The 12,856-nt window shown below is 40.3% G+C and overlaps 1 protein-coding gene across 3 annotated transcripts in view; it reads right to left on the bottom strand.

The window, feature by feature from the left end:
- Positions 1-12,856, bottom strand: part of MAMLD1 (mastermind like domain containing 1) — a 346,199-nt gene that overhangs the window by 82,308 nt on the left and 251,035 nt on the right. The window lies entirely within an intron of this gene.

Raw genomic sequence — 12,856 nt, 5'->3', positions numbered from 1 at the left:
TGTTAAAGCAGTGGGGATTCAACCTACACATGCTGTATTGATGCTTAGCTCATAGGAGAGCGAGAAAAGAAGCAGCAGCTCTAAAACTTTACCCTGTGAACTTGCACTACTTGATATAAAGATCCAAGTCTCAATTATCAAATTCAAGGAAAAGTCCAAAGACGTGAACCTTGCAATAATAAACTACTCTTCAGAAGAAGTATCCTTAATTCTTCTTCCCAAAAAAAACTGTAGGCACACCGCACATGTCGTAACTTAAAACACTTTTTCTGCTGAACTTCTAAACCCCTTGACTTTAATGAGGTCGTGCACCATTTGATTTTAATTACAGATATTTTTACACCCTAAATTTGACTAAAAATGATGCGATTTACAAAGCAAACAAGCCAGTTAAACAAAGCTAATTACATTCACTGGAGACAGACTTGCTTTTCCCCTCAGTGAGTGTTTATTTCAGCTCCCAATGCTCTGATAGCTCCTGACAGCTTGCTGGGGCACAAGAAAGAAGTAGGTCAGGGTAAGCCGGAATCAGCAACAGAGGCTCCCATTAGACAGGCTTGTAGAGTAATACCGAGATCGAGGAAGTGTGTGATGTAGTGACAGTGTCAGAGACACATAACAAACAGCCGGAGGACAGCCTCTAGCAGAACCGGTACATTTATCTTCTCTGTGTTATAATGACCCCTCATGTAGCTTATCCAGTTTGTGATTCCTAATACAGGGCATGCTGCAGAAACCTCATGACAAAAATGGACTTGCAGTTTGCAATATTATGCAAAGCCAGAGGCAACACTAGCCCAGCTTCTCTTCCCACAGAGCCCTTACTTCCCCTTCAGGGTATAAGGCATGCCAGTTTCTATAGGCATTCATCTATTAATATAAGCAGAATATGTCCACCCTCACTCCAACTTGCAATGCAGCTAGGTATCCTACTCTCTACACAGATCAAACAATAATAGACTCATTTCTCTTAACCAGCTTTTAAAATACTGTATAGATGATTATGCTTTAAGTGACTATACTGTACCAGAAACTATCAAACAGGCAGTAGCAAGAAAAGCTGTTATGACAGCCAGTCGGTGTGATGAAATTGTGCTATGATGTATAAAATGATGCCACTTCCTTCTGAAGTAGGGATAAAAAGGACTATTGATTGCCTGGCTTCTAAATAAAAAAAAAATTCTAAATGGGAGCTACATTGGGCAATACAGATCACAGCACATACAACGGCTTGGAAAGTGCATTCTTTCACCACAGCACTGCTGGATTTGGGAGCAGTTATTGGCAGATAGGACAAGCAAAGAAGCCTGTGGTTTTTACTCAGTTTCTCAGCAGGGATTGCTATGTTATGAAGAAACATCAGCAGGACTGGGGAAGAGAACAATTTTTGTTTAAAATCTAAAACTTAAGTCTCTCGTGATGTTAGACTTCTTTATGGAAGGAGATTTTTTTTTAAATTAGATACTCCCATATATCTGGACATTTGTTTATACAACTCTCCCCTCCTCCAAAGAGTGACCTGGCAATGAGAGCAGAAAACACAGTATCATAAAATCTGCAGTGTAATATTAAAGTTGGAGGTAAGTGGAATAGCAGAGTCCTAACTCCTCTGGTTCTCATTACTAGTGCTCACACTATTAAAAGTTCAAAGTCTATCATACAGTACCTGACAGCCCTCTGCACAGACCAAACCACTTCAATTATATGAGTCAATTTCTCTGGGTTACTTATAAAAGGATATATATTTTCTTGAACTCAAAGTTGTGTACTTTCCTTTAAGAGAGAAAAAGAGTGATATCTTGGAAAATAGGTAAGTTTGACAGAAACAATTTAAACTGCCATGGGCATAAACAAACACAAATGGAGAATGTTGGTTTATTTTGTTCTGAGCGCCATACATTTCCTGTGCTTAGAGAGGTCTCAGACAACTACTTTGCTGTAAGGGCATGAGCTACTCAATGACCAGAAATGGAGGCGTTTGTCCATCCCAAAGAGCTTGCATTATTCTAAAAATTTAATTTTTACCGACTTCATATTCATAATCTATTTATTAATAATATATCTGAGTCAGTATTATTCTATCCTTAGTCTCTATTTATCTGAACTTGAGTACAGTACAATTCATGTACCTACCCCTTGGTGTTTGGGGTGAGGTCATGCTATATGGACTTTTCTATCCATCCTGTATTATTATTAGTCAATAGGAGGGCCCATCCCTACAGTTTTTACTCAAGTAAACAGTCCCACTAAGCTCAGGGAACTCTTGCTTGAGTGAGGTCTCTTTGATCAGGCCCTAAACATCTACATATATACCTCTATCCCGATAGAATGCGACCTGATATAACACGAATTCTGATAGAACGCGGTAAAGCAGCACTCCAGGAGGGCAGGACTCCGCGCGCTGGCAGATCAAAGCAAGTTCAATATAACACGGTTTCACCTATAACGTGATAAGATTTTTTGGCTCCCAAGAACAGCATTATATCGGGGAAGAGGTGTAATCCCTAACCAATTAAAGGTCTAAATAAACAGTAATCTAAAGAAAATAGGCAGCAAAATCAGAGCATTAAAAATGAGACAATTAAAATGATCAGGGCACTAATGCTTATAAGGAAGGAAGGAAGCTTTTAACAGCACTAAAATATAAAATTGATTTGTACACATATTTGATAAAAATCAATACAATTAGCTGTAACTGAATACTAGAAAGGGAAATTGATTGCTCAGAGACCCAGAGGAATATCAGTTCATTCTTCTAGATCCTCCACTCTTAATAAAAATTTTCTTTTTCATAATCCTGCCTAAATTCTTTCCCCGTTGATAACACCATTAAACAGCTATTCTTTTATTCCTATTATCTGCAGTTCTGCTTGAATCACATTTAAAAGTCGTTTTAGAGTGGCATATTCTGGTCATTTTGCTATCTGACGTACAATCCTCCAAGCAGTAGCACAGAAGAATACTGGCTAATGAGCGGAAGCAAAGAAACGCAAGAGAAGAGCTTATCAAATTAAATACCAAAGTTTAAATAAATGGATTGCCAGATAGACTAAATTGATGAAGCAAATCAGTTGTTTCTGCTGATCCCTCAGTTCTTTCTCAAAAGGAGAATAAAAAGCTTGTCCAAACAAATAAACATTTTGAACCAAAACCTAGCAATGAGAGAGCAAGGCTGCACAGCTCAACTCTCCTGTCCTGCCTCTTGAAGGATACCTCACCATAGAATGTTAAGGCTAGAAGGAGCGATTCCAAGAACAGCAGGATACTGAATTTATAGTCAAATCTAGACTAGACAAAGTGGGTTCCGATAGTTTCTCTCCAAAAGCTCAAGCCTGCAAGAGAGGAGAGAAGTCTCAGCAAGTCATAGCAGATACTCTCTGCCCTGCAGGATTAGGCCCCCAGCAGAAGGTGCAGGCAGATAGAAGGCTTGGGGTTGAATCAGTGGAAAGCATTTCTTCCTTATTCTGGATCTTGCATAGCGATAACTTGGGTACAAGTAAGAACAGAAACTATCTTCAAACAAAGAATATTTTCTTTCAGTTATAGATTAATGCTCCAGCCACTGTCCCGGGACCAAAGCAAGGTGCCTAACTAGTGCAGGTTTCAGGCTAGGACAAAATTTCCCTTTCTGCACCAATGTAGGTCTGGTGGGACTAAGAACCAATAGTTCTACCAAATGCAGAGAGACACTTCAGGCTTCACCTTGGAAGGTTCTGCTTCCCAAAGAGAGGTTTCACGTTACATCCAACCAAGCTGGATAGTCTGACAAAAGATGGACATCACATTGTCACTTTACACAGGTCTGCAAAGGAGGTTTCTCCCTTGAGATTCCTCCTTGGATACGAATTGCTTCAGCTGTTAAGCTTTCTGAATTGACTCCTCTTGATATAAATTCTCAAAAGCCAAAAACTGCTGACATGAAACTGTTCATGAAAGGTCCTGATTGAGCAATTTACTTTAAGCACATGCTTAACTTCAAGCACGTCAGTAGTCCTACTGAAGTCAAGGGGTACTGAATGAATAGTCAATGAGATTACTCACATGCTTAAAGTTCAAGCAAAGCGCTTAAACATATGCTAATCAGGGACCAAAGGAATAACATCAAGAAATCACAGGCCAAAATAAAAAGGTAGCCCTACTTCAGGATCACCATGTTTGCTTCTGAGGGAATTCATGAATCACACCCCTCTCCATACACTCACACCTCAAGACCTATCATTCCTTGAGATAGGACATCTGGCTGAGAAGAGGCCTATACAGAGAGTGTTCAACACCCAAGCAAAAGAAATCCTGAGGAGAGAAGCCCCATATGGTTGAGTCAGAGATTGCAATGTCAATGGAGGAGAACACAGAATCTCGATCTGAAAAGATGAAATTGAACTCAAGGTACTTGGAGAAACACCAATGGAACAGTTTGAACCTTCCACCAGTAACCTCAGCTAAGTTCTCTAGGACTTCCTCAAGACTTTACTTCAAAGCCTCTCTCAGTTTTCTTCTCTCAAGGAAGAAATATTACCATGCTACAGGAGTAGAAACCAGGAACTCTTGAATTCTAAGGGCTTGTCTTCACGTACAGCGCTGCAGCTGTGCCGCTGTAGTACTTTAGTGAAGACACTACTTTGCCAGCAGCAGAGTTTCTCCCATCAGCATAGTTAATCCTCTACACCAAGAGGTGGTAGCTATGTTGACAGGAGAAACTCTCGGGGGTTAAGTTGTTATAACTACGTTGCTCAAGGGCATGAATTTTGCACACCCTGAGTGACACAGTTATACTGATACATTTGTAGCATAGACCTGGCCTAATTCTAGATTTCTTTGTAGCCTTCTTCAAATCTCTTCAGTCTCTTTGCCTTACTTTCCCCATCATCATCTGTAAAATGGAAAGACCAATACTTAATTTTACCTCACTCACAAGCATCACGTGAAGATTAATTGGTGGATATCTGTAAAGTGTTCTAGAGATAAAAAGTGTCACAGGTGAATTAAACATAGTCACCACATCCCTACAAAGAAGATCTCTAGTATGTCAATTGGGCCAATGAATGAGGACTCCAGAAAGAACTGCAAGTTCCTCTAGCCAGCCAATTTATGAACCATTCTTTCCTGGATCAGTTACAGCTAAATGAATACTAATCAAGAACGTTCAAGCTTCCTGAACATAGGAAAGAGAATATTCCCATTCCAGAAACCACCATCGTTTCAGACTGAAAGCCACCTAAAGCTTGGTATTCTTGGTCATGTAGGAAACCAGAGTTCATCCACACATTCATTTTGGAGCATTCATACTTCTAGATCAGCCCTTATTCTCTAGTGAAATCAAGGGAGACTCATTTTCTTCCACATATGGAGAAAGTTTGTAGGGAGAACCATAGAAGTCTTTCCCTTCTGCTTTTTTACACTACATTAATGTACAGTTCCTTCTTTTGAGGAGCGACACAAGCCTCCAGTCCCCTGATATCAGGATGTACTGCTACATAAGCAATCTTTAAAAAAAGCCTACAGTTAATGGAGGAGAACAACACTTCTCTGATGTCCAGGAGGATGGAGCCTCAAGACAGCCTGTAACTCCCAAACCTTGGGCAGGAGGAGGACTGGCATCTATTCTTCCATGAAATTAGTGCATCAAGGTTCTCATAAACCTCTTCAGGAGAAGGAGTTTTAGGCAGCAGTCTCATCTGCAGCTCACATAATCTTCAGGGCAATCTCAGTGGGCCTGCTTCCTAGTGAGACTTATATGCCACAACGAGCATCGGCTCAAAGCCAAACACTACATATTGCAGTTCTGCACTAAATGTCTAAATCTAAATTCATAGATGCCTGCTTTGGTCAGTCATCTAATAGATGGGCTTTAGATCAGTGGAAGAGCTGACTTTGCTTGCAGAAAAATCCTCCTAACAAAATAAAGTTGAGATGGTTACAGGGCAATACAAGACTGTTTTGCCAGCTGAGACAGATGGAAAAAAAGGTGCAAGCCACCCTGCACTTTATCCCCCAGTTTAATACCTGTCTCCACCTGTTGGCAGGGGAAAAAAAGTCACTGCACATGGATAGAGAGAAGGTGCACTTCGTATCTTCTGCTGAAGAAAGAGTCTAATTGCTCTTGCAGAACAAAGATAAAATAAGAGGAGGAAAAGAATAATTGTAAACTGAAGAAACACAGTGAAGGACAAAGAAAACCTTTATCTGTGAGTCCAGCTGGAGAAACAGAATAGCAAGTTTCAACACAAAAAGTGTTGATAGGTTAATTAGAAACCCCCGGGAATAAAGTTTACTATGGAAATCATAGCAGAAGCTTAAGCCCAGCTGACATACTGGGCATGGAAGTTGTATACGAACTATACCTGCAGACACACTCATCAGGCTTCTTAAAGAAACTAAAGAGTAATGTTTTCAGTCCATACTAGCAAGTCTTGGTTAGCTGCATTTTCTTTGTAATCGTGTGAACATTATAAACTCATGTAACACTAGGGTAATTTAACTTAACTGAGCTCTTGGTTTCATAAAAAGTGTAACAGTTTGCTCCACTGTACTCTGTGTGGCAAGCCATTCAATGGTACAATTTTCCAGAATCCCAGCGTAAAGGTCTATAACGATTTCTATTCACAGTGTGAATACTAACAAAGGGACTTTCTGTGGATTAGTCTGAAGCTGTAAGTGGGTGCTGGGCTACTATGGAGACCATTTTAAATTATGAAATATTAGAAATGCAGTTACAGATATAAGACACTTAGAAGGACTGGCAGCCGCCAGTATCAGTTATTTACCCTGCAGTTTGCCATTGCTGCCATCCTTAGATATGATAAAATTAAAGCTACTGGCTTACGTAAGACTTCCGATAATTAATTCATGCCTTATCTTCACAAAGTAACAACATCCAAAAAATCAGTTCCATACAGGCGAGTGCTATGGGTTTCCTCACACAACAGCACTTGACATTCTACATTACCGCAACTCGCAAGATTTCTGTGTATGCTGACTGTATGTGGTTTGGGCACGTGAGCATCAGAAACAATTTAGAGTGGCTAATTTTCACTTCAAACTCTCTCTATGGAGAGTCATTCAAAAGCTGTGTATCTTGTCAGCTTTGGGGAGGAGGGGAGAAGAAAAAGAGCTGATAGGTAAACAAGACTGCCTGAGTCAAACTCTTTCCAGATGTAAAGCACATATGTAGAGGAGATGGAGAAACAAAGTGGGGTGCTTTCTACTTCTGTGACCTTGAAAAACTTATTAAATCTATTGCTAATAGTGTTTTCTCCAATAAAGCCAAACACTCCCCCTTCAAAACAAAGAGCAGTCACAGCATCCAATTAATGGCACGATGTATAATGAACATAATTATACTAATAGACTGTCCCAAAGTCATAGCTGTCTCTGCAATCTTCTAGAAGTAGCATTTCTCCAGCAACTTCACATTTATTAACTTGTTTGCTTTCTGATTGTTGGATCTGTTTCCCCACTCCCAAGGCACTTAGATTTATCCTTTTAGTTTAACTACAAAGTCATCAAATCACTCCATTATAGCGGACAGACTTTAGGGGCCCTGAGGGGGTAAGGAAAAGCATCCCAATTTTCACTTGTATCCTTCACGCTTGTCCTAAATTTTACATTTCACTCATCTACACCCATGGAATATGATCATACTGAATTTTAACTGACGTGAGAAGTTATCTGAGGACATAGGACTTTCACTTGAAATTAAGGCTGATCTACCTTCTGGGATCTGTGACCACGATTCACTTCTGATAAAGACTGAAAGCCATTAATGCACTCACTTCTGCTTCAAGTCAAAGGCAAGATCCATCCAGAGCTATGTAAGGTTCAAGCCAACCAAGCCCATGAATAAGAAGCATAGGAGATGAGACAGGGAGGATTTCAAACTTTACCTACTCTACAAATTTGATGGGGGAGCGTAAGGGGAGAAGAGAGAAAAGACAAGGTTCAGAGAGCCAAGAACAATATGGATATTGAGCGAAGGACACTTCTTTGGGTGGATTTTGGCAGTCACTCTTGAGTACAGCTCACTGACCGTTCTATGTGATGAAATATTTGAAAAAAAATGAAGAGCATATCACCCTTGGTGGTAAAAGGCAGAAAGAATCTTCCACGTCACACAAATGCCAATGTCCTGCTGTTACCCAATGCAAATTTGTTTAAAATTAACCAGAGATGAACTAGTCCCATGTGTTTAAAAATAGCTTAAACGATCCACAGTTAAAATACTTGGAGGACCCCCATCATTATTAAAACACAATATAGTTGATTTAAATTAGATTTTATTATTTAGACTCAAACCGAGCTGCTAAAAAGGTAGTCTTTTTTTAATCCCTAGTTGTGAAACAAATCTGAATGTCGCCTGCGATCAAATAATCTTAAAGAATTATGTTTTAGTGCATCAGCAATGTCAGGCATTTCAGAGCAGTAGCATCAAAACTAGATATTTGCTGCTTGTAGTGAGTAACTCTCTTTGAAAAGGGAGGAACAAACATTCTTTTCTAATGAGTCACCATTTGGCAGCCACAGATCAAAACCTTCTGCCTGTGTTACTGACTACAGTACTGTACATAATTGTTTTTGCAGCCCGTGTGATTTTTTTTTTAATCAACAGAGTTAATTAAGAAAATAAATATCCTTAGAAAAACAGGCAAAACCCAAGTCCTTAAACATGATCTACTAGGTTACTGAAATACCATAAAAGTTCTGAGATTATTTCCATACATAAAGTCTGCGTTCTGAAAACTCTAGTAAAAGCAGAAGCAGCTGGTCATAGCAAAATGAAATTACCTTCAGTATCTATTCTGTATCTTTCTGTTAACCATACCAGATGGATATTTGATAGTTATTTTCAAACTATTATCTGACTGTATTGGGAAAAGGCTTCTAGGGTTTGAGTGGAACAGTACAAACTACAATATCCATTTAGCATGTTCACATAATCAATTGTGGCAAATAGAACCTCGTGAAAACCTCAGCTGGTGAACAAACTATTATAATGTATTCCTGGAAGCATGTCTCATTTCCCCACCCTTAGAGAGCTTTTTCTTCATTCCTGCCTCTACCAAAGAGGAAGACACCAGTAAGCAATGTCCATTTAAAAAGAGTTCAAACTTAGTTTTTTTGGGTCACTGGAGCCAAAGCATGGGTGTAACTGGAACATTCTGCTTGAAGGCTTCAGCAGCCAAACTTTCTCTGAATGTTAAGTTTGCAACAAAGAGCTGATTTTAAATAATGTTCATATTTAGTAGGGCCACAGTAATATGCTAGCAGACTTTATTTTTAAATATAAGTTTCAGACATGTGGAAGGTGCCAGACTTAAGGCACTGGAAAATGAAGAAGTCAATGAATCATAAGCAATTTAATTAGTTAACCGTCACATCACACCCTTAAGAATATCATTAGCCCCATTTCACGGATGGGAAAGTAAATATATGTCTGCACAGCATTTTAGAGCAAGCCTACAGCCTGGGTTAACAGACTCCGGCCCGTGGGACTTGTGCTAGCAGTCTAAAAATAGTTGTGTAGACCAGTGGTTTTCAAACTAGGGCCGCCGCTTGTTCAGGGAAAGCCCCTGGCAGGCCGGGCCGGTTTGTTTACCTGCCGCGTCCACAGGTTCGGTCGATCGCAGCTCCCACTGGCCGCGGTTCGCCGCTCCAGGCCAATGGGAGCTGCAGGAAGTGGCGCAGGCCGAGGGATGTACTAGCCGCCGCTTCCCACAGGCCCCATTGTCCTGGAGTGGCGAACTGCGGCCACTGGGAGCTGTGATCAGCCGAATCTGCGGACGCGGCAGATAAACAAACCGGCCCAGCCCGCCAGGGGCTTTCCCTGAACAAGCGGCGGCCCTAGTTTGAGAACCACTGGTGTAGACAGCACTTTGAAGATGCGGCTCGGGCTGGAGCTCGGGCTATGAAGCCTAGCAAGGGGATAGGTTTCAGAGCCCAAGCTGCAACTTCAATGCGTTGTCTATACAGCTAATTTTTTAGAGCACTAGTGCAAGCCCAAATCCAGCAACTGTGCCTGGGAAGCTTGCTCCAAAGTGCGGTGTAGACATATCTTGAACGGCTAATGCCTACTCTCCCCAACTGCGTTCATTAATTTTAGTTGCCTCCATTTTTGGCAGTGCGACTTGAGACGCCTACAGCTAGATTTTCAGTGGTAGAGCACATATTCAGCTCCCACTGAAATCTGTGGAGCTGTAGATGTTCAACACCTCTGAAAAATCAGGTCCTAGGGATCTCAAAACTGAGAGCGCAGAACCTGAGGCAACCAAAATTAGTGGACACCTGAAAAGGGTAGTGAGAGCTTTAGTCAGTCTCCTTGCTCATTCAGTCCTTGGCCTCTTTGTCAAGACTGCAAACAAAGGTACCAAATGTCACAGAGACATCTGTGGCCACTAAGAACTGGAGTGGGACCTACAACTTGTTTCACATTAGCTATCAAAAAGCCATGAAATATAACTTTTGGTTACTAGAAGGCTCCATATCTCATTACCAGTCTATTGAGCCATCCAGTCCCTTACACTGATTGATTTTAATTTAGGTCCAATTTACCCTCAAATTAGGGGTTATTGGAGTAAATGTGTACAGTAACTGGTTACACTTTGGCCTGAGGATGGAGAATATAGAAGGAAGGGATTCCTGGAAATAATCCGAATTCTCTTCAGGACAAAGAGAATGATCCATCTTTCTATTGGCAATCTAGTCACTCCTGCCCCAACACCATGTGATGACGCCATGTTCCTTCACATCTTCAGTAAGGCCAGTTTCAGAGTCAAACCCTGCTGTCTTTATTCTGTCCTTAATTAGAGAATGCGTCCTATCAAATTCAATGAGAGAGGTTTGCCTGAGCAAGGACTGCGGGATTGGGCCATCACTGCACAACTCACATACATGACCCCAAAGCAAACAGTAACCTTTTGTTTCTGCTAGAAGTAAAACAGCAATATGTGACCAATTATTTTCCAGCCATATGTAATAAATTACACTTTCAAAGTAACTTCAGTAGGCCTGCTCAGAGGTGGTCACCGTTAGGACGAGGAGATGCATGAAAAAGATCCACCAGACAATACAGTTCTTTTCGCCTTCTTTCAGGACCATACTCTGTTCTCAAAGCACCTTTTCTGATGTCAGTGGGAGTTCCACATACAGACTATACAGCCTTGTGTGTTGTTCCTAATATTCTCTATTAAAAAAAAAAAAAAAAAAAAAAGACAAGAAAAGAAAAAAAATCTCCAGTCTGGAAGAAACCCAAGCCATATTAAATGCTTGTTTGTTGCAATTAAGAAGCCCTTTAAAAGTCACCCTTATAAAAGCCTGAAATTCACCCAAAATTATTGAATGGATTAAAGCAGTACTTCTGGGGAAATATTTGCCGAAACCGTAATTATAATTTTTCCCTAGCTATAAATCATTTCCATAACTCTGCCTACAACAAGTTAACAACACCATTTACACTAGTGCCGTTGTATCATTAGAAGCAACAAGTTTATGTACTGTAATTCTAATGCCAGCACAATTATTTTAACACCGAGTGTGTCAGGTTTGACTCTATACCCCCCTAAATTAATTTCAGAGTAGTGGCTAAATAAAATGGCATCCTTCTTTGTGCTTTTGTTATAACATGCTCATGTGCAGCAAACTGTGAAGAAAATGTAGTAATTAGAGGTTAAATTAATCCCTGGCAGACAAGCAGCTTAGGAAAACCGGGCCCTCTTCACAAAACATAGCATAAAGCTTGCCAGTCTTTCAGAATATGCACAAAAAACATGCGAGATTGGCAAGTACGTTACAACTGCAGTCCAACCGAAAGGAGTAACATTCAAAAGTCAGAGTAAGTCTTCAAATAGCCAGTATTAACACCTAAAACTTATTTAAAACATGTGATTTAGAAATCAGTGCTATTGTTGTTGTAGACACCCTGATCAAGATCAACAACTTGAAACTAAATAGCCTTACAGAGCAGTACAGGCTTTATAATCACAATATGATCAGCCTCGAATATTAACAACTAGAAAGCTACCTTTCTGGTTCTGATTTTAATGTAAATCTCGAATAGCAAAGCTCTACCTACTCTCTGCCAAAATAAAATGTGTTGCATAATTCTGACAAATTAAATGGGTGTGGTTTGGAAGAGTTTAATTTTTAAAAAATCATAGGTATTTGATTCAAAGATGAGAAGAACCTTCACTGGAACAGAGTAAGGAAAAACCAACGCAAAATATAAGACACGTGTCCATCCAATGTTGATACTCTCCTAGGGTGACCAGATGTCCCGATTTTTGGGACTTTTTCTTATATAGGCTCCTATTACCCCACACCCTCGTCCTGATTTTTAACACTTGCTGTCTGGTCACGCTATACTCTCCACTAATTTGTGTGTGCGTGTCAAGTTCAAGTAAATATTTCTCTGACCCTAATGACTGATATAAAACTGTCTTATTAACAAGCCCCTCCAAATAAGGTTTCTAATTAGAGAGGGAAAGACAGAGAAGCATTTATATTGCAAAAAGATCCACTGCTTTTACACAGCTATTCACCTCTCCCCCACGCCTTCCATCCCACTTGGTTTACACATTACCTATGAAGGTGGAAGGTGCAAAAAAAAAAAAAAAAAAAACAAAAAAAAAAAAACGGCTCCCCCCAGGGCTCTTACACTGATACCACTCAATAGATTGCCTGACATGGGGTGAAACAATAAGACACTTAACACCCTCCCCTGCAGAGGTAATCCATATCATGTCTGCAACGGACTGAACCTCCAGCTGTCTGTTCCTAAACTGGAGAGCACAATGGGCTGCTGTGGTTAGATCACCAGGTAGATTCAAAAGAAAACGTGAAGGAAAATTGGTGCCTCTGAGGTTCT

Source organism: Malaclemys terrapin, chromosome 9 (assembly GCF_027887155.1).
Source record: "Malaclemys terrapin pileata isolate rMalTer1 chromosome 9, rMalTer1.hap1, whole genome shotgun sequence".
Taxonomy (NCBI): Eukaryota; Metazoa; Chordata; order Testudines; family Emydidae; genus Malaclemys; species Malaclemys terrapin.
Note: the sequence above shows the minus strand (reverse complement) of the source record. Positions and strands in the feature narration are given on the sequence as shown.